We start from the raw sequence: 9,866 nt of genomic DNA, 5'->3' as shown, positions 1-9,866 counted from the left end.
TGTAGCCTTTCACCTGTAGTTTTGAATTTGCACATCGAAGAAACAATGACGGAAATAAAGAAAAGGTCAAGAGTAGGATTACAATTCGGGGTGAAGGGATATCACTAATAAGATTCAGTGATGACATTAATATCCTCAGTGAAAGTCAAGAAGAATTATAGAAACTGCTGAATATAACGAGTAGATGAATAAGTACGGAATACGGATTGAGAGTAAATTCAAGAAAGTCGAAAGTCCCTAGAAGTAGCAGAAATGATTATTAACGATATACTTAACAAAAACTGGTAACCATGAAGCAGACGAAGTTAAACGATTCTGCTACCTTGAAAGCAAAATAACCGAAGGTGGTCGAAGCAAGGACGACATAAAAAGCAGGGTAGCATAGACAAAGGCTGCATTCCTGGCCAAAACCAAAGTAAAGAACATAAAACACTGGCAAAGAAGGGGGGCAGGATGGTAGGATATGTGTTATGACAACATAGAAAAAATTTAGTGGTACTAAATTGAGCACTAGGGGTCAAAAGCTTTGGGGAAACACAGATACTGGAATACAATCAACAAATAAATGAGGACATACGTTGCAAGTACAGCTACGAGCTGAAGAATTAGCGTACGATACTCCCTCTTTATCCGTGGGCTGCGTCATTTCCTTTTGTCAGCTGCTGTGTTACTGCAGCTTATACCGGCAACAAAAAAATGAATTAATAACGTAACTTGACTTTTTCATAAACCTTGTGAGGTAAAGTGGCAGCACCCAGAAGGTGTGATAGTTTATTGCCCAAAATTCTATCGGTGAGTGATATGTTGGACTTCGTGTCGACCGTCAACCGTTACAATAACCGATAACCCTTTTCATCAACAAGCTTGAACCACACTTGTCTTTACAGTGGGTGTTTCCGCTAATCGAGATTTTTCTGGTACATCCTTGACATTGTGACGCATGAAACTCCAACTCTTGTCGACCACAAATTGTGTGTTGGCTTTCAGATGCCATCGCCGTAATCACACCACTCTCGGTTAACGCATCGATAGCCAATATAAGCTCTAACGACGTACCAGGTAAGTAACACCCAACGTTCAATAAGCGCCATCCCCCCCCCCCCCCCCCCCCCGACCCCACACTTACCGTAATCTCAGTAGCAGACTCATAGCGATATCTATGGAATGTAGTTACTTATGTCACAGTTATCTTAACTACGGAGAATTACAGTGACCTGATTCGGGCAGCATTCACTGGGTTTTAAGAAACTGACGCAGGGGCTATAACCGTTCAGGAATTCGTCAATGACAGAATCCGGTATAGTTGTTAAAATTATTTATTTCTAAAACCGAAAGAACAACTCGGTTTCAGAACATGTGTCCCATCTTCAGGTGCGTATTAAAATGTGAATCCACAATGGATACATAACTGAGGTTAACCTGCTTTAACCTCAGTTATGGATTCTTTGTAGAATCACATTTTAACATGCGCCTGAGGCGGGAAACATGTCCTGAAACCGGGTTGTGCTTTCCTATTTAGAAATAAGCAGTTTTTACGATTGTAACGGATTTTGAATAATAGCTGTGGATGTCCCATCAAGAGAGACGTGTGTTTAGAAATTCGCCTGAATCTTGTCCCCTACACCAAGGATTGAACATCTTTCGAAGCGATTACTTCTCTCGAACTGAAAGAAGAGGTGACATTTTGGAGGTAATTACGTGCAAGTACGGCACCCGCAGCGAACATGTTCGATCGGTGGTGAGCCGTCAGCCCCGTGCTGGCACCAATCTGTGTTGTTGGCGGTGCGGGGTAGCGTAGTGCGGTTCGGCGTGTTGGGTTTTACTGGGGCTCCCCGCACCCATTGTGCGGCGGTCGGGCGCTGTAATTTATAGACAAACGTGAGAGCACGCTCAGCGTAAATCAATTGATATTCTTGCGCCCGCTTATTGTTTATGTGATAATGCGCGCCCCTATAACTAGCTATTCACGCAATAATGCTGCTGTTTATCATCGGCAGCCCATTGACTGGCGAGCGCTCCGTGACGGCCTACAGCGGCCGCTGCTGGCGGAGGCACCTCAGCACCTCTACTGTCAGACAGCGGTACTACTGGCAGTCCCATGACAGTAAATATTAAAGACAAGTTAGCTTCCATTAGGAATGTGGGTGCACTCAACCACTGTGACATGACTGTAAAATGACAGAGCACAGCAGTCAGTCGTCGTTTTCTTTCAGGTTTTATTAGGCAAATCTAGATTTCGGCTAGTGCCTACCCATTATCAATGCACTATTTCGTGGTATAAATGCAAGTCCTACTACGCCAGTCCCCTGTTGTTCGGGCTTCTGTCACAGTAGCCTTGAACGAACTGCGACACAGGCCCGGCAACAGGTGACTGACGTTCTAGGACACGCACTGATAGCATGCAATAGGGAATTGATAATGGCTAGGCACTAGCCGAAATCTAGATATGCCTAATAAAGCCCGAAATAAAGGACAACTGATTATTGTGGTCTATCATTTGAAATATTTAAGTTTAGATTTATTCATAAACAATTATGAAGGCGTATTCACCTATTTTATAGAATCTGTTTTCCGAATGATACTGATGTTTAATATTGATTACTTTAATATTCACACCCGGTTCTCACACTGCGTTAATTCTGAAAACACAGTAAATTCTGCAAATACAGAAAATCATTCATCCACATACAGAGCAAGAAAGTGTGGCACTGAAGCCGCGTTTACGACAGTTCATACGTTTCAGAAACTCTTCAACCACATCGAGTCATGAAGAATATAGTAACATTACTGGACTATTGAGCGAGAACTGAGGTACACAAGGTGGTTCAGTTACGTCAGCCCTTGGGTTTTATGCAACTCACAACACCGTCAAAAACCACGCATGAGTTGTTCATATTCTCCCGCCTGCTAAGCGGAAGCTATTAATCCTACAGATAAAAAGAACAGGGCACTTTTTGGGAAATTTAATGCAGTTAAATATCGTACCTTTTCGTTGGAGGCCACAGTTTTCGAATTATTAGAGAAAAACGGGCTTGAAGGTCACTTTTCTACAGTGCAGTTGAACCACTACCTTTAGCGTAAACATACCTCAGTACAAAACGTAACTACATTAAATATCCTACCAAAAGGTCCTATTCCTTTTTTTTTGTAGGGCTAGTAGTTTGTGCACAGCGAGTCGGAAAATATGGAAATCCTGTGCGCCAGCGCCGGATTAGCCGAGCGGTCTAAGGCGCTGCAGTCATGGACTGTGTGGCTGGTCCCGGCGGAGGTTCGGGTCCTCCCTCGGGCATGGGTGTGTGTGTTTGTCCTTAGGATAATTTAGGTTAAGTAGTGTGTAAGCTTAGGGACTGATGACCTTAGAAGTTAAGTCCCATAAGATTTCACACACATTTTTTAATGCGCGGTATTTGAAGGCGTTGCAGGTTGAATAAAGCCCACAGGAATTGGCAGCTGAATTACCCTGTATACTGCTATATGAATACATGAATCTTTTATGCAACATTCAGTTTTCGATTATTACAGATTACGCTGAGTATGAGATGTTTCGCACAAAAGAGATCCTTCTCACATAACAAAATGCACCTGATACACTACTTGTCACCTCCATGGGAGGAAATCTTATACTTTGTAATACAGTAGGAGAGGGCTTCCCTTTGATGGTTTTATCTCAGAAAGCTATTATTTTCCAGGGATGTTGACTGCTACGTTAAAATCACAGCTCGAAATAGACTCAGACATCTTTACGAGATTAAGACTGTATGAGTTAGACAGCAAGCCTGTGAGTGATTTTCTGCCCAGGAAGGTATGTGTACAGCGCTGAGAACATTGCTGTTGTAATCTTGAGAGACAGAGACGTCCACATACACTCGTTATGAAACTGTAGAGTAGTACGCAACACTTGAAACATTCTCGTCTACGTTTACAGTGACCTGAATCAGTGGGCCCCCATGTCCTTCTACAATAAACACTCCGAAAACACCACAGAACCGCCTCCATCCTGAACGAGACCGTACACGCTCTGCGGCCTTATGCTTTATTGTGCCATCAGTGCAGTCGACGCTTTACATCATTTCTAAGGATGCGTGTTGCCTGGTAGATCATCAGACACTGGTTTGGCTGCAGGTGCGTCAATCCAGTGCAGCACGAACACGGAACACACCCCCAGTCAGCAACGGTACAGGCAGTGCGTCGCTGGACCCATTCAAGACGTGCAGCTGTATGTAACTTTACAAGCAATGGCCCTCTGCAACTCTAATGTCTGCATGAAGTTCTCGACACAGTATTGGCTGGGAAAGTGATTGTAATGGACCTGCATTTACTGCTAGAAGCGAGTCCTGTCGTGTTTAAGACCTATTGACTAAGATAAGGCGTGAGATGCCTCCGCTCCCTGTCCGTTAGGATTTATTTACGATAGCTGTTCTAACGCCATTTTACATTCCTCGAGGGCACAATGGACGGTCCTCGTTGGTACACTAACATGCTGGACAACTTTAAACACGATGTAGTTATAGGTATGGATGAACACGTCTCCATGTCGACCAGTGCTACTGCGTTGGTTCATTACAGCCGAGTCGCACACACACATCACTGCCATGACTTACACAACTGCTCAAGAACCTGTTTCCAGAGCTCTGCTGTCTAGACTGCTATACAGTGCCCCTTGCGCGCTTTTGAGAGTGAGAATAACACTATGCACAATTAGTATGTACTGGGTGGACAAAACAAAACTGGCCCGGAAAATATTTATAGGCCTGACGTGGGACTGGCCCTTCTTAACGAGCAGGAAACTGCCTGTCACAGAAAATGTTGGAAAACATTTACCTGCTCCGGGCTACTGAGAAACATTACAGAGCAAAGAAATAATACTCAGCGAAAATCAAACTATTTTTCATAAATCTAATTGTTCACTAATATTCTTATTTCAGATAAGGATGAAACCTTGCTTCATTTCGATAAAAGTTTTAACACTGTCACAACAGACAGCAGCATCTGTATGCTAGTTACTATGGGTGAACGACAAGCAGCCTTGCGTATTACTTATGTCACCTTCAAAGAGAATGTACGTCCGCCTCGGTAGCTGAGTGGTCGGCGCGACCGAATGCTGTGCAGAGGGGTACGGATTCGATTTCCGGCTGGGTTGGAGATTTGTTGTGTTGTCTTTATCCTCGTATCATCCTCATAGTCACGCAAGTCGCCGAAGTGGCGTCAACTCAAAAGACTTCCATCAGGCGACCGGTCTACCCGACTGGACGCCCTAGGCACACGATATTTCATAGAGAATATATCATAGGCAAAAGAAGTTCCTGACCACTTCGTTCCAATCAGCCAGACAATTTTAACCTGACAAGTCTTTCGTGTACATTCAGTGATCTTGGTCAGAATGTACCTTCCAGTGGACGAGGGGGTCTGGGACGGGGAGAGTGCAGGAGGTCACAGTTTGTCTCCCGCTCTCCATTCCGGAACATGACCGGCCAGCGTAGCCGTTCACGTTAAAGCGCTGCTTCCTGGATAGAGAGATGTGGCAGCACCGGATCAAATGAGTCACGTAGATTAGCGACGGCGATCGGTGTTACACCCAACCTGCAAGTGGTAATAATGGAAATGCCGTGTGGCTAGGGCCTCCCGTCGGGTAGACCTTTCGCCTGGTGCAAGTCTGTCGAGTTGACGCCACTTCGGCGACTTGCGTGTCGATGGGGATGAAATGATGACACACAACACCCAGTCATCACGAGGCAGAGAAAATCCCTGGGACCCCGCGCGCGGGAAGCGAGAACGCTACCGCAAGACCACGAGCTGCGGACCTGGAAGTGGTGTTTAGACGGTTTCCCGAGTCCCATAAGATGAATTACCCGGCTGGTACCGAAGTCCTGCTTCAGTTACACGATCGCTAATATTTCGAAAACTTTCGCTCATTTTAAGATGAGGAAGACTACATGCAGACAGTTGGGGTACAAACTTCCGTGACAGGAAAGGGATCCAGCCGCCACCCCCTTTTTTTTAAAAAAAAGAAGTGCAAAATTCGTTAATAACCACGCAGACATTGCGCCGATGCGAGACAAAGGCACAAGACAAAGAAAAAAAGAAGATGGCCGGCCGGTGTGGTCGAGCGGTTCTAGGCGCTACAGTCTGGAACCGCGAAACCGCTACGGTCACAGCTTCGAATCCTATCTCGGGAATGGATGTGTGTGTTGTCCTTAGGTCAGTTAGGTTTAAGTAGTTCTAAGTTCTAGCGGACCGATGACCTCAGAATTTAAGTCCCATAGTGCTCAGAGCCATTTGAACCAAAAGAAGATGCTTGTGACAACACTGGTTTGTTACACGTCACCAAGCAACAATACCTACTACCATTTTACATCGTATGCTTGTAAACGTCTTGAATGGAAAAGACAGGTTCTGTGAATTTTGGCACATTAGCTCATGTTGTCCTCCGTTAGAGGAAAGTGGTGACTCGTGTCACCAGAAAATCTTTAGCAGTGGACTGGCAACAGCAGAATTCCTAGAGGTTTCCCAGAAGTTATCTCGGGCAGCGGGTCGTGCGAGTAAGCCGCTTCAAGTCTTAAAAGCGCCTTTCATAGCCATGCTAACCACCAGAGATCCTGAACGATTTGAACGAAGGTGGTGCAGATGGAAGCAAAAGAACAGGGCCACCGCTACAGTCCCGTTAACAGTGTAGGAAGGCGCTGCATTTATACCCCCCGATATCTTTCGACCAACCATCTAGCGAGGGCCGTAAACTTCAGTTTGTTAACAGAGAATACAACTTCTAGATGAGAAAATTCTGCAGACTCTACCTGCATGCAGGAGAAGGAGATTTTAAGTTGTCACCGTGGCAAATCTTGCAGCTTTCTACCATCCTACGGAAATTTTGAGAAGTGTCAGAGACAGCTTACTCGGGGTTCGCTCGGAGTGTGGAGTTGACGATCTCTGGGCGATCATACTGCGATTTTAGACTAAGTGCCTTGTTTAGTGTTGCATTTGTCGTTGCGGTGCTCACAGTTTGTGAATCTGTTTTGCAGCATGTGATCGCATATTATCGTTATTACTTTATCATCTTTATCATTTTGTGATCTAGAGTTAATGATTTACAATATATGTGAGTTTTGTGAATTGCCTAGACACTGTTTTCAGGTGTTTCAAATGGTTTCTAAAATTATACAAGAGCCATAATGGAAAACATATTGTTATCTTTTAATTTTCAAATTAGCTGGGTCACTTTTACTTATATGAATTTAATTAAATTTCTGTTTTGTTGTCAATGAAATTTTAGCTGCATTAGTACATGGCAACGTGAATAATTATCAACTTAACAGTTGGTTGGATTGTGCTGGAATCTATCTGAGCACTGAATGGGTTGTTTGATGTTATGTGTGTTGAATACGAATGTGCGGCAGGCAGCCTGCGCTAACGACTGCTGTACCCTGATCGAGTCACACACATGCGTACCACAGCAGAGATCGCCCCAACTTATGAGGCTCTCCACTTCCAAATAAACCTTGCTATTACTGCGTATTTTCATCGTACGTCAGGTGTTTAGAATTTTACCGATAAACGTCAAAATGTTTTAATATACTACTGTCTGTAAAAAGTGAAACGTCAGAAGCAACGATCAGTAACACGCCACTTCACACGCCACTCTAAGCGGGCGTGTAGAACAGCGAACCATTGTAAATGATTTAAATGGCAGAGAGGTGGCGTGCACGTAAGCCTAACAGCGTCCTCTTTTGCGTGACAACACAGGTCATATGCAACGTTCAGTCGGTGCGGAGCCGTCTTACGAGGTGGAAATTTGTAACGAAGAGCCACTATGCCTCCTAAACATTACAGGGTGGAATATTGGCATCTGAGTGTGTTCGAACGAGGCAGAATGATTGGTCTCCGGGTGGTCTCAGGGACACAGGACATGGCAGCTCGTACAGGGTACGTTGCTCCAGCAGTGAGGCGTGAGTCGTATGTGGAACCAGAGGAGGTAATAGAACCATAGTGCAACGGATATGGGCGTGGCTGCGTCGACGATTCGACACTGTGTTCTGCGGGGTGGACAGGTGGCACGCATGCCACTGCATCGAGTTCCACTGACCAGAAACCACCGATGCTGCAGGCTGCAACGGACACGTGAACGCTGTCACTGGTGTGTTTGGTGGCGAAAGGTAATGTTTTCGGACAGCCCCGCTTCGGCTTGTCTTATAGTGATGGCCGCACATGCATTCGACGCCACCCTGGTGAACGCAGTCGGACAGACTCAATTGTTGAGCGCCGTAGTGGACAAACGCGATCTCACGTATCGCGTCTTGAGGGCGTTTCACATGTCATATTTGAGAAGGACAACGCCCGGCTGAGTGGCCGTGCGGTTCTAAGCGCTACAGTGTGGAGCCGAGCGACCGCTCCGGTCGCAGGTTCGAATCCTGCCTCGGGTATGGATGTGTATGATGTCCTTAGGTTAGTTAGGTTTAATTAGTTCTAAGTTCTAGGCGACTGATGACCTCAGAAGTTAAGTCGCATAGTTCTCAGAGCCACAACGCCCGGCCTCTTGTGACACCGAACGTGAAAGCCTTCTTCGAAGAACAACGGGTATCACAGTTTTCCTGGCCTGTCCATTCGCCTCACATGTCGCCTATCGAAGGTGTCTGAAATTTGATCGGTCGGCAACTTCTTCGTTCGGGTCCTCCTTTCCGCTGATGCTTTGTGGACGCACCTACAAATCGCGTGGCAGAGTATTCCCCAGGTGCATATTCAGGCGTTCTTGTATTCCGTGCCACGGCGTCTAGAGGCTCGGACTGCAGCACCTAGTGGCACCACACCATACTGAATTTCCACAATAGCAGTGCATCTGTAGGTCTGCGTAGTTCCCTAATCGGCGGAATAAATTTCGCTGTGATTACATATCTCGGTGGTGGGGTTTCACTTTTACCAAGGAGCTGTATATAATAATAAATGCTCATTTTTTGTTTAAGTAAGTACTTAGTATATCGCTTTAGCACAACGTCCAAGAATTGTAATCCAGAGAAATTCGACACTGGAAAAGCATAAATCTAAAAATCTGAGAAATACTTATATCCTCACCGGCTGCAGTGGTCGAGCGGTTCTAGACTCTTCTATCTGCAACCGCGCGACCGCTACGGTTGCAGGTTCGAATCCTGCCTCGGGCATGGGTGTGTGAGGTGTCCTTACGTTAGTTAGGTTTAAGTAGTTCTAAGTTCTAGGGGACTGATGACCTCAGATGTTAAGTCCCATAGTGCTCAGATACATTTGAACCATTTGAACTTACGTCCAACTGACGTAATAACTGTAATAACATGCGCAGCATGAAATCTAAGTGATCTCGCCATCATTATCCGTATACCACTTAGCACAACGACTGTGAACGCGGGTCGGCAATGTATGATTACGCGAGCGTGTAAACAATTCTGTTTCTTTCAGTTACTTCTGTCTAGATTCCAGAGGCCGCCGAGGGGTTTTTCCAATTTGTGTTTGCCATACTCAACGACCTAAGATTTCAGCTTCTACCAGTGGACTTTCAGGCCACGGCCAACCTGTGAATGGATGGTTTCCTTTACCACAATGGGCATTCTCTGCGGGCTATCAGGCCCCAAATCTTTCCACGTGGAACAATTGAAAAGCATCTTGTGTTACGCCTTGAACACCACGCCACTTTCGACACCCTTTCCGAGCTACTTTATTCTCTCCGAGCTACTTTATTGTCAGAATGTCAGGTGAGACATTTGGAAATTCATATATATGAAACTATGAATGTTGTTTCTTTAACGATTTTTTTTGGGAGGGGGGGGGGGGGGTGCTGGTTGATGATCCCTGTCGCAACATGCCTTGTTCTGCGATGGCGTCCAGTATCCACGTCGCTGATACAAGCT

The sequence above is a fragment of the Schistocerca serialis genome, chromosome 1, assembly GCF_023864345.2.
Source record: "Schistocerca serialis cubense isolate TAMUIC-IGC-003099 chromosome 1, iqSchSeri2.2, whole genome shotgun sequence".
Taxonomy (NCBI): domain Eukaryota; kingdom Metazoa; phylum Arthropoda; class Insecta; order Orthoptera; family Acrididae; genus Schistocerca; species Schistocerca serialis.
Note: the sequence above shows the minus strand (reverse complement) of the source record.